This window comes from Cornus florida, unplaced genomic scaffold (assembly GCF_030987335.1).
Source record: "Cornus florida cultivar Cherokee Brave unplaced genomic scaffold, ASM3098733v1 CherokeeBrave_3.0.0_Hap2_Chr08, whole genome shotgun sequence".
Classification (NCBI taxonomy): domain Eukaryota; kingdom Viridiplantae; phylum Streptophyta; class Magnoliopsida; order Cornales; family Cornaceae; genus Cornus; species Cornus florida.
The window spans coordinates 22,571,105-22,583,355 of record NW_026775578.1 but is presented as its reverse complement, the minus strand read 5'-3'; the positions used below and the strand labels follow the sequence as shown (position 1 = coordinate 22,583,355).

Sequence of the window (12,251 nt, the reverse complement as noted above, 5' to 3'; positions counted from 1 at the left end):
GTGTCAACTATACTCCACTTTTCGAAGTGCTTCGTTCCTTGTTCTTTTATATCTCGAACAGATTATTATACTACATGACCGAGTCAGGATGATAACTACTAAAAAAAAAGTATTCTTAGATACTCCAACTCCTAACTATTACTAAAGTTAACTGTGTATTTTTTCTTCAATTTTAATTTTAAAGTGTGGATTCTATTCTCAATCATAGCATAAGTAATTAATAGATTAACAGTATAATTGTTGCTATTTCTTAAATAAATTATCAGAAAATGAAAAATATACAAGGCACAATGTATGTGCACTCTTCTTAGGAGGCCACAAATACAAAGAATCGGTTTAGTTTAATTTTCTGGTTAATTCTTTTTTTTCACGATTTAAAAATTAAAAAATTGTACAAAAATATTTTGTGTGTACTGATAGGTTGGGAAACTGTCGGAAGAAAACTAAGTTAAAAAAATATATAAAATAAAATAAAATAATTAAAACAGAAACAAGAAAAATATTTTCAATAACTGACCGCGTTTTATAGTGCTCTAAACCAACGTTATGACTTATGAGTAGTTTGAAAATTATTTTCATGTTTTCTGAGTAACCAAATAGCCCCGAAGTTGCTGTTTCGTCTGCCCACCCGGCTTAGCTTAAGGATTAAGCTCTACAGATTTGCAGTTCGTAATGAAACCAAAGATTTTCAACTGTAAGGACCCAAATCATCATCAATAACAACAACCAAGAAAATGGCAGAGAAACTGGCTCCCGAGAAACGTCACAGGCTCACAACTTCCTTCATGCCGGTACCTTGTCGCCCCCATTAATCATTGTCTTTTTCTTTTCCTTTTCCTTTTCCTTTTCCTTTGATTTTCACTTTTCTATAATGAATTGAATTTCCGGCACATTTTTAAGGCTCAATGTCTATTATTAATCACAAATAGTTAAAATTCTAGGGTTTCAACAATCAATTTGCTGCATTGTTGATTTCTGCTTCTTAATACCACATAAAAGCTTTCCAAAGCTCAGGACTGGTTAGTGATCTTTTAAGTAAGAAAGATGCAGAAGAAAGGAGGTTCTCATACGTATCTTTTTATTTGAAAGATTTAGGATTTTAGTGTTCAACATATTACTATTAATCTATTAATTACTATTATAGATTTAGGCAACAACTAAAAAAAAAAAAAAAAAAATGGTGATGTTAATCTTATTACCATTAAAGACATAGATTAAGAGGTATTACCTATCCTTTCTATTTGAAAGATTTAGGATTTTAGTGTTCAACCAGACAAATAAATAATTATGAAATCTACAACAGAGTCACACCCTCTTCGGTCCACTGGATGGTTCTTTACATAAAAAATGTAACACTTGTGTAATATATTTACTTAAATGATGCAATATTTATATAACATATTACATCTAATTAGAACACCTTAAACTTATAATTATATTAAATTAAGAATTTAACATATTTTCATAGGTAATAACCTAAATTTTAACCGTGTTACATGTTCGATATAATGTCATGGTATTGTATGTGGACAATATTTTAATTTACTCTGTTACTCCGTCGTACCGGTTGGCATCTTAATTGCCGATCTCAACCCATCAAATTACTTGATGTGACCATGTCCCTACCTTGTCAAGTCTTGCATTTTATATATTGTTTATTTATTTTTATTTTTTTAAGGGTAGTCCCATGTTTGTCAATCAGATGATCCCTTAAATTTTTTTCACAAAGCAAAAAAAAAGGTAGCAGTCGTCGGGTGATAAGCATGTCGCATCAAATTCGGATCACAATATCATATAAAATAAAAAATTACATATATAATTCAACTTTTATATATATATATATATATATATATATTATTTGTTACGAATTTGAGTTTGTTTGGATGAATGAAATGGTCAGTTCCACTTATTATAAGAGAGATGTGGATAATATTTTAGGCCATCGACTACGTAATTGCCATCCTAGCCCATGGATTACTCCATGTTCCTACATTTCCAAGACTTGGAACATCTTAATTTGTTGTTTTATCTAACTCCTAACTTTGATTGTCAAGTGTGGCGGCCAAGCCTTGGAATAAAAAATCACAAGGAAAAAATTGAAAACATGTTTAATAAAAAATTAGAAGGGAAAGAAATTTAGTATAAATTATTAATTAATTTTTTTAATTTTAATTTTAAAGTATCAATTCCAAACATTGCATATTAAATAATAAATTAATAATATAATTGTTGTTATTTAATAAAAATATATATATCAAAAAATAGAAAATATGCAACGCCCACACTCACTCTTTTTAGGAGACCCAGAATATAAATGGTCTATTTGATTCAATTTTTTTGATAATAAATTTATACTTTTTAAGAATTAAAAAATAAAATAAAATGTACAAAAATATGATGGGTAAGTAGTTTTGTCTTGTACAAACGAAATTAAAATATATTCCATCCGTTCCATAATAGATGTCCCTTATAGGGAGTAGAACTTTTTAAGGGGACATATAATTATTGCATTATTCATTTTAAAAATTACAAAATTATCCTTTTAAATTTAAATATGTATAAAATTAAGTTTGAAATTTTTTAAAATGTTAAGAGTATTTTAGTATTTCATAGTTGGCAGTGTTCATAAACTACAGGACAAAAGGCACTCTATAAATTTCAATTGAATTTAGCCAAAGAATTAAGCAACCACTGCCGATACTGATACGGATAGATAGAGGCTGAATGAGCGATATTGCATTAAGATTCCTTGACGCTGACCCGTTGCCTAAGAAGGACTTTTACCACTCCTGATGTGACCAGACATACAACTTCAGAAGACTTTTGAGGGAATTGGATACTCACCCATCTTCGGTGGTCCACATTTTTTATTTTTATGGCTGACTTCATTGACCACACTTCCTATAAATGCGTCAAATCTTATCTCAACTGGTAAGTTGTGTAAGAAAATCACTTGTTCTTAAAAAAACTAAGATGGGGATTCTGAACTTGGGCTTGACTGTATCAAGGTCAGTTTTCAATGTTTTCATCTATTTTATTATTGTATGTTGCATAATCTTGTTGCATTCAGGCCTTCCTGTCACCATGGAAACTTCTAGACTTCGAGGGAATGAAACAGACCGACTTGCATTACTGGCATTCAAAGCCAAAATAACCAATGATCCCCTCCAGATATTGAGCTCATGGAACGAATCAGTTCACTTCTGCCAGTGGCAAGGCGTTACATGCGGTCACCGACACCAGAGAGTAACCATGTTGGAGTTGCAGTCCCATAAGCTAGTGGGATCTATTTCTCCACACATAGGAAATTTGAGCTTCCTTAGGATACTACACCTCCACAACAATAGTTTCAACCATGTCATCCCTTCCGAAATTGGCCGTTTGAAAAGACTGCAGTACTTGAGGCTGCAAAATAATTCAATTGAAGGTGAAATACCAGCCAACATATCTGGTTGTTCTTCCCTCATTTTCTTTGCTGCTTCTTACAACAATCTGGTAGGTATTCCTGTAGAGCTTGGCTCCTTGTCAAAGCTTCAAGTGATTGCTATTCAAAATAGCAATCTAATGGGAGGTCTTTCTCCTTTTTTGGGAAATGTATCGTCTCTTCAGGTTCTTTATGTAATTCTAAACAATTTAGAAGGGAGCATTCCGGACGCTCTGTGTAGATTGCCAAACCTTGACTTTATGGCGGTGGGTGGAAATAGGTTGTCAGGTGAGATCCCTCCTTCACTTTTCAATCACTCTGCTCTCACTATTATTGATGTGACAGACAACCAAATTCAAGGGAGTCTTCCCTCGAGCTTTGGCATCACACTTCCAAACCTTCAATTCCTTGGTTTTGCACTCAACTATTTCATTGGTTCCATTCCTGTTTCAATATCAAATGCAACAAATCTAGGGGTCCTTGATGCCGATGGAAACAGGCTTACAGGAAAAGTTCCTACTTTGGAAAAGCTGTACAAACTTCAGAAGTTTATAATTTCTGCCAATAATCTTGGAAGTGGCGAAGCCGACGACTTGAACTTTCTATCATCTTTGACCAATGCCACCAGTCTAGAGATATTGCAAGTGCATCTAAACAAATTTGGAGGGAAGTTGCCTGAATCAATCGGCAACCTCTCTACTAAGCTTGCTGTGATGACTTTATCAAATAATCTTATACATGGAAACATTCCAACAGGGATGTCGAATCTTGTTAGCCTGGAGGTCTTAGATATAGCAACCAATCAATTTACAAGTAGCATTCCCCATGACATTGGTAGGCTTCAAAAGCTACAACTACTATTTTTGGAAAGAAACAAGTTGTCTGGAAATATCCCCGTCTCTTTTGGAAATATAACTCTTTTAACCAGAGTTAAATTAAGTGAAAACAATCTTAGTGGCAACATCCCTTCTAGTCTTGGAACATGCCAGAAATTGGTACAATTGGATCTTAGTCAAAATGACCTTAATACCACAACAGATTTTTAGTCTCTCATTATTATCAATGGGGCTAGACCTTTCTGGAAACCATTTGGCTGGTTCTCTTCCCATAGAAGTTGGAAATTTGAAAAATATTGAGTACTTGGATGTCTCTGACAATGAGTTATCCGGTGAGGTTCCTGTCTCTCTTGGTAGCTGTGTAGGATTGGAAATCCTACTTTTGCACAGAAACTTTTTTCAAGGGACCATTCCCTCATCTTTGATATCTTTGCGAGGAATTTCCAGTTTAGATCTGTCTCAAAACAACTTCTCTGGTGAAATTCCAGAATATTTGGAGGGGCTCAAGGTTTTGAAGAATTTGAATCTGTCTTTTAATGATTTGGAGGGCACGGTACCAGAAAAGGGCATCTTCAAGAATGCAAGTGCAATTTCAGTCACGGGAAATAGTAAGCTATGCGGTGGTATACCTGAACTAAAGCTACCTGTATGCAAATTCAAAGGATCTAGAAAAAAGAGATCAGCTGTTTCCTTAAAATTAGTAATCACTCTATCTTGCGGGCTTGTGGGACTAATTTTGCTGTTGTTTGTTCTATATTTTTTCTGGTCTAGAAAGACAAAAAAGGTTCCCTCTTCAGGTTCACTAGCAAATTCACTCTTAAAAGTGTCGTACCAAAGTCTCCTTAAAGCTACTGATGGGTTCTCTGCTGCTAATTTGATTGGTATGGGTAGTTTTGGGTCCGTTTATAAGGGAATCCTTGATCACGATGGATCAATTATTGCCGTGAAGGTACTTAACCTTGCGCACCATGGGGCTTCTAAGAGTTTCTTAGCTGAGTGTGAGGCTTTGAGAAACATCAAGCATCGAAATCTTCTGAAGGTGATAACCGCATGTTCAAGTATTGATCATCAAGGTAATGACTTCAAGGCCTTGGTTTATGAGTTCATGGAAAAAGGCAGTCTAGAGGAGTGGTTGCACCCAAATCCAACTGAGGATTTCACACATGAGGAGCCCAAGAAGTTAAACTTTCTTCAGAGATTGAATATTGCTATCGATATGGCTTGTGCCGTTGATTATCTTCACCATCAAGGCCAGACACCAATAGTACACTGTGATCTCAAGCCAAGCAATGTTCTTTTAGATGATGAAATGACTGCACATGTTGGTGACTTTGGGTTGGCGAAATTCCTTGCTGCAACCACCTATGATGCTGCTAATCATACAAGCTCGATTGGAGTAAGGGGATCTGTCGGTTATGCTGCTCCAGGTAGGCATACTTTTCGACAATTCTTAATTGTTTTACTTATCCTTTCTATTTCCATGTTGTTTATTTTTTTTTTGGAGCATTTCATATGTAATGGATTTAATTGCAAAATAAATACATGAAGCAGAGAAAACAGAACTATCAAGAATACAACAATAAAACCCTCAGCTGTAGTTTCAAATGCCAATACAAATGGAGCAAACTGATGATGGTTCTTGTTGGGGGATAAAACCCTAAAATAATTCTTCTCAAAATGTCCTTTTGTGGATTTCATTAAGAATGGATTTGCATTTGGCTTATGATGGCTGCTAAACTGAAATTTGTTTTGTGTTTGATTAGCTATTTGTTAGTACATGCATGTAAGAATCATAATTCCATGTTTTCATTTGAATGAGATAAATCCTTTCTATGGAAGTCAAAAGCAATATCTCCTTGACAAATTAATTTGTCCAATTTTTCCATACCAAGAGAATGTATACAAAAGAGTTCGTTCTTCTATATATTTTTGTATTAAAATCCTTTATAATTAATTGTCATGTGCATTACAGAATATGGTATGGGAAGTGAGGTGTCAACAAAGGGTGATGTATATAGCTTCGGCATCCTCCTCCTGGAAATGTTCACCGGGAAGAGACCCACCGATAACATGTTTAGAGATGGTTTAAACCTTCATGACTTTGTCAAGGCCGCTTTGCCTGAGAAAGTTGAAGAGATTGCAGATCCCGTCCTCCTCTAGGAAAATGCAAATGATGAGCTTGCAAGCCCAATTGGTACTAATAATCAAAGCAGCACAAGAAGCCAAAAATTTGAAGGTTGCTTGGTTTCAATATTTGAAATCGGGGTAGCTTGTTCTACAGAATCGGCCAGTGAAAGAATGAACATTACTGATGTAGCAGTTGAGTTACATTCAGTGAGGGATATTTTTCGTGGGACAAGAATACATGGAGCACGAAAAACTATGACTGCACCCCAATTAACAGGTAATATCTTGTCTTATAATTGATTTAAGTAAAGAATTGGGTTCAGTTCTCTATCCACAACTTCATACCAGGTAAGCCTATTCTAGATAGATAATCAAAGACTCATGAGGTTCATAAACTTCCTCGTATATGTGTGTGTTTGTGTGTGTTTTGCTGACATGAAACAAAATAGGCTTATAGCTGTAGACCATAATCATGTTGCATAGAGATTGATTTAGATTGTAAGTTCTGCATAGCATTTGGCTTGAATCTATTGGTCGTATAAATAATTGTTTAAAATGCAGTGATATTTGGATCTCAATATTTGACCTCAATGCGATCAATTGCTAAATCAATGTACTTCATGCTTATTAATCTACATTCAGCCTCTTGATATGAGTTTATTCAGAAATGAGCAGTGAATTTATAATTTGATTTTTTAATCAAATTCATATTAATCAAACTAAAACCTAGTCCACTGTGTGTATACATCTGTCGTCCATATTGATGCACGAACATTGTACTTATATGTATGCATACTGATCAGTTGTTTCAATTGACAATTAATAATGCAGGGAGCTAATTATCCTCTACTTATCAACCACGCCGGAGATCGATGATTCTTCGTGTGGAAGGCGTTCGATTCACAAGGTAAATAATTCTTCTGACCACATAAGAAGATCATTTCCATTTTCTTTGTTTCTTGTATCTGTTTTAAGCCCCAATGTGCAATCTTCCTTGTTTCATTTCCATTCTAGTACTACGAGAATTGATACACCATTACAAGTTTGTTAGTGTATCTGAATTAATAAAAATAATAGCAAGGCATGTTCAATGTATAGATAACTTATAGAATGAGACTCAAGGAGAGTTCAATGTCTCATCTTTTTGTTGGTGTCCGAAGTTGGAGTTGATGTTCTGACTCATACTTAGGTACCATCTTCACGATAAATTGACTAAATTCCTTTTATAGAGAGAGAGGGAGTGTTTAGAGAGAGAAAGAAAGGAGCTCACAAACACGGTACATACAATCAAGCAACATAAGAAGCCAAAAATTTAATTAACACTTATTAGTATAGTGAGCCAATTATCTTTTACTTATCATACACGCAGAAGATCCATGATTTTTCATGTGGGGTCAGTGGATTCACAAGTTAATCATATGACAACATCTCTAATCTCAAGTCCAAATTCCACCTTTTGAATATCTTGACTTCCAATTATTGTTTCGAGTGGGCTCCTTGTTAGGCCTATCGTTTTGTTTGGGCCTTGGTCCTTTCTCCTAGTCCGCTGTGGGCTAAAGCCTATATCTTCTTGTTCCTAGGCTGAGGGCCCTTTTAGTCTTTGTTGTGTGACATGTATATTCTATGTAGTTTTCTTCCTTTCAATAAATTTCATTTGTCCCGAAAAAAATATATATTTATTATATATGCTTTCCATTTTTCTCATTTACACTGTACTTAGTTACTTACATTATTTTGAAAAAAATGATATAATTATTATTCAAAAAATACATATCACACTCAACTACCGAACTTCTAGTCCGAATAGTATGGTCCTTTTTGGAAGAGAGAGGTTGAGACTTGAGAGTAACAAAAAAATAAAATTAAATTACACTCAACTTTTTGAAGTATTATTATACTACATGACCAAGTCAGGATGATAACTACTGAAAAAAGAAATTTTCAGATCCTCCAACTCCTTTGTGATTACTAACTATTACTGTACTAAAGTTAAATTTGACAGTAGCAAATTCGCATCTTGAAATTGAAAGTGAATGAAATTTAGTATAAGAGAAATAATAGGTCTTTTGACTTCAATTGTCAACTCATCCTCCGAATATAATATGATTGGATGACGTTGGAACTCTTAAAACAAAATTCCGTCTCTTTCTTTTCGACTCATTCCCAACCACGTTGTGTTCGGAGAATGAATCTGCAATTAATGTCAGAAGACCTATCACTTCTCTTAGTATAAATTTTTAAACTATTTTTTTTTTTCAATTTTAATTTTAAAGTGTTGATTCTATCCCCAAACATAGCATAAGTAATTAATATATTAATAGTATAATTGGTTCTATTTCTTAAATAAATTATCAGAAAATGAAAAATATACACAAGGTATGTGCACTCTTCTTAGGAGGCCACAAATACAAAGGATCTGTTTATTTTAAGATTCTGATTCTTTCTTCTTCTTTTTTCCGTAAGAATTGAAAATTAAAAAATTGTACAAAAATATTTTGTGTGACTGATAGGTTGGAAAACTGTCTGAAGAAAATTAAGTTAAAAATATATATAAAATAAAATAAAATAATTAAATTGATATTTTGAGGACGGAACTGCTAAGGGCAGAGTGGGGGGTTTGCCCCGGCTTGAATTTTTATTTATTTATTTTACTACTTAATAATTTTTGTTAAAATTTTTTAAAAATTAAAATATGTACCCCACTAAATTTTTGAGAATACCCTAATTACTACTTATATATTGTTGGCCAATAGATATTTTTGAGTCCAAAAGGAAGTTAAGTAATCGTCTCTCGCTCATTCGTCCACTCTTTGTCGGATCAAGATATCCACTCTTTATTGGGATCAAGATATCCTCTCATGTTTCTCTGTTTTGTCCCGTGTCGTCCTATGCTTTTGACAATGTAACAATATTAAATCAATATTCACCTTAAATTGACAATACAATATGTAAAGGTATTGAATTATTGATTCAATGATGTGGTATTACAACGTTGCATTAATGGTACATTTGATGTAAATGTGTTATATTAGTATTACATGGTTGTTGCATGATTGTTATATATGCCATATGGTGTATTGCATTGTATGTAGTGTCAATGTAGTAGTGCATAAAATGAACACCGGAACAGCATTTATGGTAATCTACTTTTTCACTCTCATTTACTACTCTCCCACATTTAACAAGGATGTTACACCTACTATATTTGGCATAGTAGTTGAGGCATGTAAAATATCTCGAGGGTATTGTATACTTTATTTGAAGTACAACATTTTGAGTAGGGGTGTTTAAAAAATTCAGAAAACCAAAAAATTGGACCGGATCGTACTGAATTGGGCGGTTTGGGCTAGTTGTATAGCGATTTGGTCCGGTCCTGAACTTAAAATTATAGAACCGTAATTTTTCGGTTCGATCCTGATTTAGGGTTGTGCTAGACCAGACCAGCCTGGACCGAACCTTTACTATATTATATAATATATATTTATATATGTAACCTAAATCAAGTACAGTTCTCATGTGCCCCCTTTCTTTCTTTTGTTATTTAAATTCCTCAAAATTCTTTTAAAAAAAAGTCAAATTTCCCTTTTCAAATATATCTCAATTTTCCTTCCTCTCAAATATATCTCAATTTCCTTTTCTTTATTTCTTCTTAAAATTCTTTTTTTTTTTTGCGTGTTATATCAATGTTAGTTGATTTTTTTTTTAACTTTGCCCCCTCTAAATTAAATTAAAATAAAATAAAAAGGAAATCAATTGAAACCGATAAACCGAACCGAACCAAACCGGTTTTTCGCAGTTTGGTTTGGTTTAATTCCATGAACATTATGGTTCGGTTTGGTTTTAAAAATAGTGAAACCGTTATAAATACTTTGATCCCAAAATACTCCAAATCTAATCCAAACTGGACCGTGTGCACCACTAGTTTCGAGAATTTTATTGTGACCCATTAATGCAATAAGTCTTTTGTTGTGTCCCTATTGCTTTTTTAGTTTAAAAAATGATACATTTTCGAATTTAAAAGATACCAAATGTGGGTTATGTGAATGGGGTCGTGGGCCTATCACATGATATCAGGGTGATGTCATGTGGTGGCAGGGTCGAGCCAATATGAGCCCAGGGACAGCCCCATGTTGGCCCATTAATTTTTTTTTTTTTTCCTCCAACCCATTAAAAAAAACTATGGGTTAAATGCAAAAAACCCCCCTTCTACTACCGATATAGTGCATATCAGTCCATGTGTGGTAAAAAAACCCCATATACTATCAATTTGGTGCAAATAGGGCCCTGGAGACTTAAAATGATGATATTACACTCATTTCAGTTGAATAAATTAATAATTATGAATCCAAACCATGTAAAATGACGATAATACCCTCAAGAAGCCATTATATATATATATATATATATATATATATTATACTCATCAGTTTTATTATATTATTTATTATATTATCAGATTTTATATATTTTTTTATATATTATCAGTTTTATTATATTTTTTATTATATTATCAGATTTTATATATATTTTTTTATATATTATCAGTTTATTATATTTTTATACTATCAGTTTTATTATATTTTTTATATATTATCAGATTTTTATATTTTTTTATTATCAGTTTTTTATTATATTATATTATCAAATTTTATTATATTATCAGGTTTATTATATTTTTTTATTATATTATCAGTTTTAACTTTTATATTAGTATCAATTTTATATTTTTATTACAATTTTTAGGGTAAAATGCAAAAAACCCCCTGAACTATACTCTCTCTACCTAAAAACCCCCCCTGAACTTTTTTTTTAACATTTAACCCCCTAAACTATCCAAATTTTTGCAAAACTTTCCCACCGGTAAAGTTCCGTTTGGTTCCTTTGGCTAAATAGGCGCGTGATAATCACATGCCAGGGTTGTAACTTTAAAATGACAAAGCTACCCTTATTGTATAAAACCAAAATTTTTGAACTTTCCAAAAAAAAAAAAAAAAAGACAATCCAAAATTAAAACCTAAAACAAAATTAACCCCAAAACGTCGACTCTCTCTCTCTGTATCTTCTTCCCTAACCAGCCACTTCCACCATCCATGGACACCACCACCGCCTCTCCCTCTCTCTCGAATCCAACTCCATCTCTTGAAGAAGATGAGAAAAAAAAAAAATTAAGACAAACAACAACCCCCTATCTCTGTTTTCTAACCCTAGGAATCCAACTTTTCCTGCAAAATCAAAGAGTTTGCAACAATCAACACCCCCCCTCTTTCTCTCTTTTCTAGACCTTGGAACCCAACTTTCCTGCAAAATCAACGCAAAAGAAGAAAACATACAAAAACACACACAAATACACATCCCAGAAAACTCTAAAATTAGGGTTGAACCCTCTCCAATCCAATCGGGTTGGGTTTCAGCAGGTGGGTCAAAATCCACAAGCATTGAACACAGCGATGACGACGACGAACAACGAAGGCGACGACGGTGATCCAATTGAGTTTCAATCTGAACATCAATTCGGCGACGAGACGATGCTCTCGATTTGGGTTCGCTGAAACAAGCAATTGGGTCTAATTTGAACCATCAATTCGGCGACGAGTGAAAGGGGGGTGTGTCGCCGGCTGAGTTACGGTTCCGATGAGGAGTGTGAGGGTATCGATGGAGAGGAGTGGTGAGGGTTTTGTTTGGATTTTGTAATACCCATAATTTAAAAAGGATAGTCTCGGTATTATTTTAATAGTTTTAATTGCATTTAATTATTTAGTTGTTTTCTTGGCTAATTATTTATTTGTTTAATTGATTTAATTATTTGTTTAAATTGAATTGTATGTGATGATGTGTATTTATTTAGAAATTTAATTGTTTTATTT

At 33.5% G+C, this 12,251-nt stretch overlaps 1 pseudogene; it reads left to right on the top strand.

The window, feature by feature from the left end:
- Positions 1-2,949: 2,949 nt before the first annotated feature.
- LOC132270794 (probable LRR receptor-like serine/threonine-protein kinase At3g47570) lies at positions 2,950-7,249 on the top strand (annotated as a pseudogene).
- The last annotated feature ends 5,002 nt before the right edge of the window (positions 7,250-12,251 follow it).